The sequence below is a fragment of the Egretta garzetta genome, unplaced genomic scaffold, assembly GCF_000687185.1.
Source record: "Egretta garzetta isolate BGI_Z169 unplaced genomic scaffold, ASM68718v1 scaffold271, whole genome shotgun sequence".
NCBI lineage: Eukaryota > Metazoa > Chordata > Aves > Pelecaniformes > Ardeidae > Egretta > Egretta garzetta.
Window position 1 is genome coordinate 3693501 of NW_009258669.1, and position 8184 is coordinate 3701684.

Below are 8184 nucleotides of genomic sequence, written 5' to 3' on the forward strand. Positions count from 1 at the left end.
AAGGTATAAGGATGCAGTTATTGAGCTATATATCTGGGAATGACGTGTTTAGCTGGCAAACCTCTTCTAAGCACAGGAGTAATTTTCTTATGTAGGGTCCACTTTCAGTAAGGCTAGAAGCAGGAGGGGGTTTAAGTGTGAAGGAAAGTTACTCAAAGCAATACATAAAATGTAAAGAGCACTGAAGAACTTAAAGTATGAAAAGCTTTTAAGATACAGTAAAAGCAATTACTTGCTGATACAGCATCAGTAGGAAATTTATTACACACAACTTCACTGAGAGACAAATAAGAGGCACTCTTGCACTGGAGCAAGTTACCACAAAGTATTTTGGCCCTGGCTTCACCCCTAAAATATTGCAGCTTTCCATTCCCTGCCTGGCACATAATTCCACTTCTTGACTGAAGTATTAGAGTGACCCAATAAAACTCAGGCTTCCACCACACTCTCAGCTGTCCTAAATTTGGAAAGAAATGTTGCTGCAGGTTGCATCTCCTCAACCAAACTGAAACAAACTTCAGCTGAAATGAACTTCCTTCCTCAATTTCTCAGTTATTACTTCCTTCAGCAGGACCTGGGTTTAAATCAAATACTGTACATGGCAGGTAATTGTTTCACACACAAAAGAAGGAATGTAAACCGAAGAGATAAACATCTGGAGAACAGTTTACTGCTGCTCATTCCAAGCTTTTTTGTTTAACAGGGATGGGGGTGGCATTTCATGGGGGCTGGTGCCCCCCAACTGAGGGATGGTATCTGATGGGAATGTACAACGCTCTTGTGTTGTCCTTGGTGTCGTCCTTGGTGTCAATTCATTGAGCCATTGAGGCAAAACAGCACCAAAAGGTTTGTACCTGTGACTCAAACATAACGAAACTACGTTTTCTTCAGTGACCACTTTATAATACATTTTTTTGCTTTCCACCAGATTGGTGTTTTCACAGGACAAGCAGGTGACTACATGTGTCCCCTCAACACAGAAATAGTGCTGAGCCTGTTGCTTTTAAAAAATACAGCTCTTTCTCCTACTGTAGGTTGTACTGAAGCTCTACTTCTACTACAGGCTAGCATAGTCTTTCATTGGCTTAAGAATTACACAGAAATGAACTGGCACTTTCCTCTGTTTCTCTCTCTACTCCCTTGAAAATGTCTTCAGCTTCTTTCTCCTCTTTAAAAAAAGAGAGCAAAATGGAACATATTTAAGATTCTCTTACAATAGCTATTTAAAACTGAAAACAAAACCTCTGGCAAAGGAAAACCATTGATGTATTCTTTTTGCAAATACAGCTTAACACGTTGGCCAAGCCAGACTGTTAGCTATCGTGTCATAGTAACTATAGAAAGAATTCAGACCACTCCAGCTGAAAGCATATGAAGCAGATAATCAAAATACTTATTAGACTTTGCTCCTAAGTAAATTTATCATAGGTTGCAGAAAAAATTCACTGAACACTTAATCATGTAGAGTTCCCATCAATTTCTATTCCTAGTTTTCTAAGGGGATTTCCACTTAACAAAATGAGTTTGTCCAAACACATCAGCCTCACAGCTTGGGGACAGCAAAGAATGTAGAGAAAAAACAGACCAAGGTCATGGCAAAACAGTCCTCCCAGATTCCCCAGGGAGGGAATGCATAGCCATGCTCTTTACACCCCTTGCCTCCTACACTATCCGCTGGACAAAGTCGCACAGATCACATCGTGTATCCTGTGACTACAACGCTTATGGAACTTTAACTACAGCCTGGAAAAAAAAGCGGGTGAACGAGCAACCACATGTATATGCATACATGCTATGGTAGAAAATCTCAGGTCAGACTCTCTGTAGTTGTTAAAGGGTTCATATATATCTTGTCAGGGGCTGTGAACAAGCCTAAGCACAGCCAAAGTAAAACTCAGTATCACACTTAGGTATGTTAATTCAAATATGGAAACCAATATGTGCATGTACTGATCTTTATTTTTTAGTATTTCTTAGTAGGATTACTTCTCTTTTATGTTGGTTAAGGTATATTGCGCTCATCATGCGCACACACTGACACACCATACATATTCATCTAGCACTTGCTGTGACACTCACCTGCACAGTCATGAAGCCAGCCCAAATTATAATTTGCATGGATGTTAGAAGAGAGTGTTCCAGCAGATGCAACAGTACAGTACAAATAACAAAGAATTAGGAGGAAAAGAAATAAATGTTTGTTTTACAGCAACAGATTTTTTCCAGACTGCAGGTAGTAGAGTAGAAAAGCACCTACTACTGAAGGACTGAAGCTAGAAAAATGTATGGCACCTATTACTTAAATTCTCATTTCATATCTCCTGTGGTTAGCATCTCCTTCTCAGCTCTTTTTTAACATGTATTTTGTAAGAAACAGGTTTGCTAGGTTGTTGATATGGGATTATTTGTCTTGCCTGTTTTTTTTGATGAGAAGGATGTGTTTCACTATTTCTCTTTTGGTCTCTGCAGAATTCCAGTTGTGTTTGTCTTGAAACAGAAAACTAATATGCATGTCAGGTGCACAGCTAGTATAGATTAGATGGAACAAATATATCCACATAAAATCTGTCTTGAATGATATTTAAAGGAACATTAAACCACATATGCTTATTTATTTATTTAAGTAGGATAACTCTTGAAAATGTTTTTTCTCCCAAAGCCTGAGCATTGAAAAGCAGTTCATCAGCAAATAAGACGGGATTATAATGCAGATTTAAACAGGCAAGAAGCATATCATCAAAAAAATGAAGATTCCATTTTAAACAAACTTCCTTAGGCAGAGAAGAAAAAATTTGCTTTTAGTGACAATATTTTTAGCATATACTTTCAAGAAAAGGGGGAGAGGGAGGGAAGATGTTTATGAGAAAACAAACTAATGATTGTATTATTATGACAGCAGGAGAAAATGAATTCTATAGTTTCTCACTTGTCAGCAAACTACTTCACAAGATATCAGCTCATCAACATTATTTAGAGGAGTGGGCTCACTTTCCAAAGGTGTTTTTGAAATACTCCAGTATTCAGCTATCACACTCCTACAATACAAAGAGTTCCCTGGGGTCCTACAACAAAATCTTTCCTCCTTCTCCTTTTTATGCACATATGTATTTTGTTTTTCGGAACCAACTTTGAACCAGCAGCTCTGACAGACCTATGAACTGAAATTATATGCTAAAATCCACATGACTGAAGATTAACCATTTGTACTCCAACAAAATAGAACACAGCTGCAATGTGCTTTAATGACTTAGCAAAAATGGACCTAAAGGGAATTCCTGAAACATAACTGAATGCTAGTATGCATAGCATTACAGAGCATTGGCTCTAGACAGCTGGTGGGCAAACACTTTTTTTTATATGAAGTTAGTATCCTCACAATACAATGTCTGCTAATGTCCAGTTGGTAACGGAAGGAAGTGAACAGAAGCAAGTAAATCAGGGATGGTTTTCCCCTCTCATCTGGTTTCCCTTTCTTTCTTGTTCTCCCCTGTCCTTGAAAGCTCTGCTCTTTTTGTAGTTTTCCGATCTCCAACAGTTATGGGAGAATCTCCTAGAGAAGGAAGTCTGAAGAAGCAGCCAAACAGAAGGTTGTCCTGTGCCCCTTCAGGGAACCTCTCCAGCCAGTAGATGAGGCAACTTGAAGAAGGAAATCTATCAATCTGCCTTTGCACTTACCTTCCCAGTCTCCTACAGCCCTCTGTCATGGTACAGAGAAAGACTCGAACTGTATTTCTGACAAATTTTCTTTTGAAACAGTGAACAAAAGCGTGGAACACCTGGTAAGCTGTCACCAATTTGTACTTGGTGCTAATTTGGTACAAATCTTCCACCCCAGTTGCTGCAAACAACAGCAGTGCACAGTCCGCAGACTGGCATAAAAACACGAGGACTCTGCTGCTCCACTACCATCTTCATGAATATTCTCTCTACTGTATTTAGGAAGTGGACTGTGTTAAATGTGTGTTGCTTTGGTGTACACTTGCTTGTACTTACAAAATTTCACACTTTTTTTTTCTCTTTGCTTCAGTCTTACCAGACAAAATGGCACTCGAACCATGTGGCCGTTGCTAAGGTTGATGAGATGATCTTACTACTTTGAACTGCTTTAATGACTGAAGATAGCAATCCTTTAATGCTTTCAAGGGAAGTATTTGCTTGTTTTGATAAAGTGAAGAAATATTGTGACCATTCCCTATGTTTCCATAGTACATCTGAATATATAAATGATGGTGCTCGCTGGACAGTCAAATCCATGCCTAAGGGTTGTTTTCATAAAGAACTTGAGTCTGGTACAAAGGAACAAGTTGCAGTCATCTGGAAGGGGAAAACTGCAGACCACCACTGTCAGCCTGACCTTGCCCCTGTGTAATTTTTCCATCCTTACTAATGTGTCTTTCAGCACAAGACAGAATGTACAAATGAGATAGATAAAGAAAGCCACTGCCCTTCTCTGCCAGTGTACGCCATTAGAGTATTTATACTATGCAGGAGTTACTGTTTCTGTACAATAAACAATTTTGTTAGTGCAATTTAGCCTCTAAAAGAAGTTTGACTACCCAAAAGACAATAGAAACAAATTTAAAGAAAATAAAGATATATACCTATCATCTAAATTATACCTTCTTAGCTAAAGATATGTCATTTGTAGTCTTTCCTTATGCAATGTTTCCAAATGCTCTTCCAATGTAAGAACATTCTCTGGTGACGAAATATGAAGAGGTGATGATTCCTTCAAATTAGGAGGACATTAACAATTAAGTGTTAATTTGAACATTGTTATAGTAAGGCAATTATAACTGTATTCCATGAAGAGTAATAGGAAATAATTACTCTTATTCTCAAGTGGTAAATCTAAGAGAATGAGATTCCCAACTTTAAATGCGTTAGATGGGCAGCTCTCATTTCCTAGTCTAAGAAAGGATCAGTCTTTCTTTATTGGAAAGGTATCTATCTCCTATCTTTCATTACTGAAGTGTGCATGCACCTTCACTTCTGTTTGGTAATATCAAACAGTGAGCTAAAGACATTTTCAGGATAACCATCAATCTCCAGGTGCAGGTGCAATATCCTCCTCATGAACACTGTTCACCTCACCTCATCCAGATGCCTATGAATGTGAAGTTCACCCAGAACCAAGGAACAGTCATGCTCATTTAGCACAAGAGATTCCCCATGTGTATGCAAGTCCTCTCCAATTGATGGTTCTCTGGCCTGCCTCAGAAAAAAACTTATGTGGGGACAGGTGTGAGTGCATCACATAGCACAATCACCACTTAAAATTTGCAGTACAAAGGAGCTGGCCCATAGTTACTTGCATGCCAATGGTTGGCTGCCAATGATCTTCACAATCTAAATCTTCCAAGAAAGCAAGACTCCCAGAGTCCTTCCTGTGCGTTATTAGGCTTTGATCAATTACAGGGGCGGATGGGGGAAGGCATATCTTATTTGTGACTTCAAACAGCAAAGAAAGCCTAAGTGCATTTTTGGTGCAAAGCTGAATAGAATGTAGAAAAAACTGAAATCAGGAATAATGGCAGCACCAATGCCTCTAACCACAAAACAGATGCGGAAATGCTTCAATCCTCAGATGCCTGCATTCTTTGCTGACTTTTAGATGCTATCACTTCACACTCTCCGTATTAAACGCAGAGGTACTGGTTGGCTCTAATAATTAGGAAAGCTTGCCAAAAAGATGTTAGCACAAGGAATGCATCAGGTGACAGAACAGTGCCTCCAAGGACTCTGAGACCTGTCAACCTCTGTAACTATATCCTCCTGGCCTGTCACAGTAGAGTTAATTAGAAACATCTGTAGTATAGAGATCAAGCAGAGGCAGTAGAGGCAGCTTATTTGCACAAGAAAGGTACAACTCATGTGGGAGGTAAAGAGGGTAGAATCACAAACAGATACAGATCAGTTACATGAACCTGATCAGTTATCTGAGCTATATGCACTTCTGAAATAAAACTACCTAAGTAACGCAAATGCAAGACTGATGAAAAGCCTCAACTGTAACACTGGCAAACTGACTTACTGGAATTTTTTAGTGAGAACAAGTCTCCAATGACATGCAAAATGCCATTCATCTGTTCAGACATTATGGCGTATGCTGCTCCACATGTTCCTATGAAAACCAAACTATGTCGCCTTCACCTTATATTTTTGCTAAGGACCTTAGGACAAGCTAAAAATGCTAATTTGTTTAATCACAGTTCCTGCTGCTGCGTTTTATGGCAAGGAAATCCTTTTAACTGTCCTCCCTTCCAAAATGAGATGTACTTTGGGAAGTCTCTGTTACAGGTGGAACTGGAATTTTTATTTCTCCCATTCCCAAAGCACAGGTCTTTCAGTCTATCCAAAATAATGTGCTACAATTTGGGGCCGAATGATTGAATATTATACACCAAACAGAATTCAAGAAATTCAAATAGTAAAATAGGTTTATGGCTGGAAAAGAACTTGGCAGAGTTTTTCATATGCACATATACAACTCGGAGAACTTTGCATTCCTACAACTCTGTCCTCCTACATCCCTATTAGAAACCAAGAGCTTTCAATAAATGAGCTGCAGACTTTTCGGCTGATCCCTCCTCTTTTCAACCACAAAGAGTGCTTCCATGCCTGGGCACATCAAAACTTGCCAGAGAAAAGAAACAAAGTGAAAAAAGAAGAATCGATCTTGTTTAATCTGCAAGATACATGATTAAAGAAATACAGGATGTAGAGTCCTCAAAGTGAGCATGAAGAACTGCACAAGCAAATTGCATGATCGAAATACAGATCTGTAAACAATTTTTTGGCAGGCATTTTCTGAAGCACTCACTCTCTACTTAATTTTAATTCGATGCATTGCTGACCCGCGGGGCTCAGCACATACTCCCCAAGCAAACAGTTGCAGCTGTTTACGTGACTGTTGCTCCAGCACACCTCCAGCCCTCACAAACTGCCTCTTACCACGTGAGCGGTGGCATATGGAAACACTTGCCCACGAATCAGTAGGTCCACGCTTTGGGCATGCCTGCCCATAATCTTTCCACAAGCAGATTTCATGGGCTGCCTGACGAGGTAAGCCAGAGTCCCAGCGCATGGGCCTCTTCTGCCACCTCCACTGCCTCACCAAGGTCGGCAGCAAGGCATGATGGCCAGCTGTGGGCAGCAAGACCTCCAATCATCAAAGCTACACCTGTTGAAGGTGATTTGTTAGAAATACTAATTTCCCCAAGGATTTTTGTGAATAGAAGTTCACCCCCAAGCTTCCAGAGGAATGCCTGTTTGCTGACTGTAGTCCTCCTCCCTCCCTCCCTCCCACTTCAGAGTCTTCTGTTTCAAAGCTTAAGAAGTCCCAGCTCTCCTTTAGTCTGTTTTTACTTATTCCTCACAGTGCTCTTTTTTTCTTTCAATCCTAATTTCTTCTGCTTAACCACTTAGAAATTTACAAAGGTTTGTATTACCACATTGCCAAGGAACAATTTATAGTCATGGTACTTAAACAAGTAATTATCAGATTTTGACATGTATACACTTTTAAAAAAGACCCTTTTTTTTAATATATATATAAAAGAAAAGCTCTCAGCACTTAAGAGCAATATACAGAGCTGCATGAAGTAACAGCTGGAAGTAACCACATTAGTGCTCGGTAAAGCTGGAGAGCTAATAACTCAAGACTGCAAAGATTTACCCACTTTGCTTACTGGTAACTCCAAGTGTGAATGTTACTGAATTCTGTAGCACAGCCTGCAGCAATGCAGAACTGCAGAGTGGTTGATCAGAATGCAAAGATTATGTTTCGTTTTCATCCAAAGAAATGCCATCAGCAGTTTCGTATGGGTCAAATCTTGCCAGTTTATTCAAATTTGGAGTGTGAGGCCCTAAAATCCCTGGCAGGAAGGCAAGAGTGACCTTAGTATTCAGACGGTCCTTTAATATTCTATTACGTGTAAGGTACATCCTGGAAGAAATCCAATAGTCTGTGCTGAAATGGAATAATGCTTTCTTTTTCCAGATCACTTTTACTGATCTGAAATGTCTGCATCATATACCACTGCAAAAATACTTAAAACAACCATGATTCCAGTCTGTGCCTTAATGAGGTACCTAAACAAGACACTTGCTGATACACAGGCTACTTAAAGCAAAGATACGCAAAAGCAGGAACAGATTTTTCAGGGGTTTATTTGGTTTGGT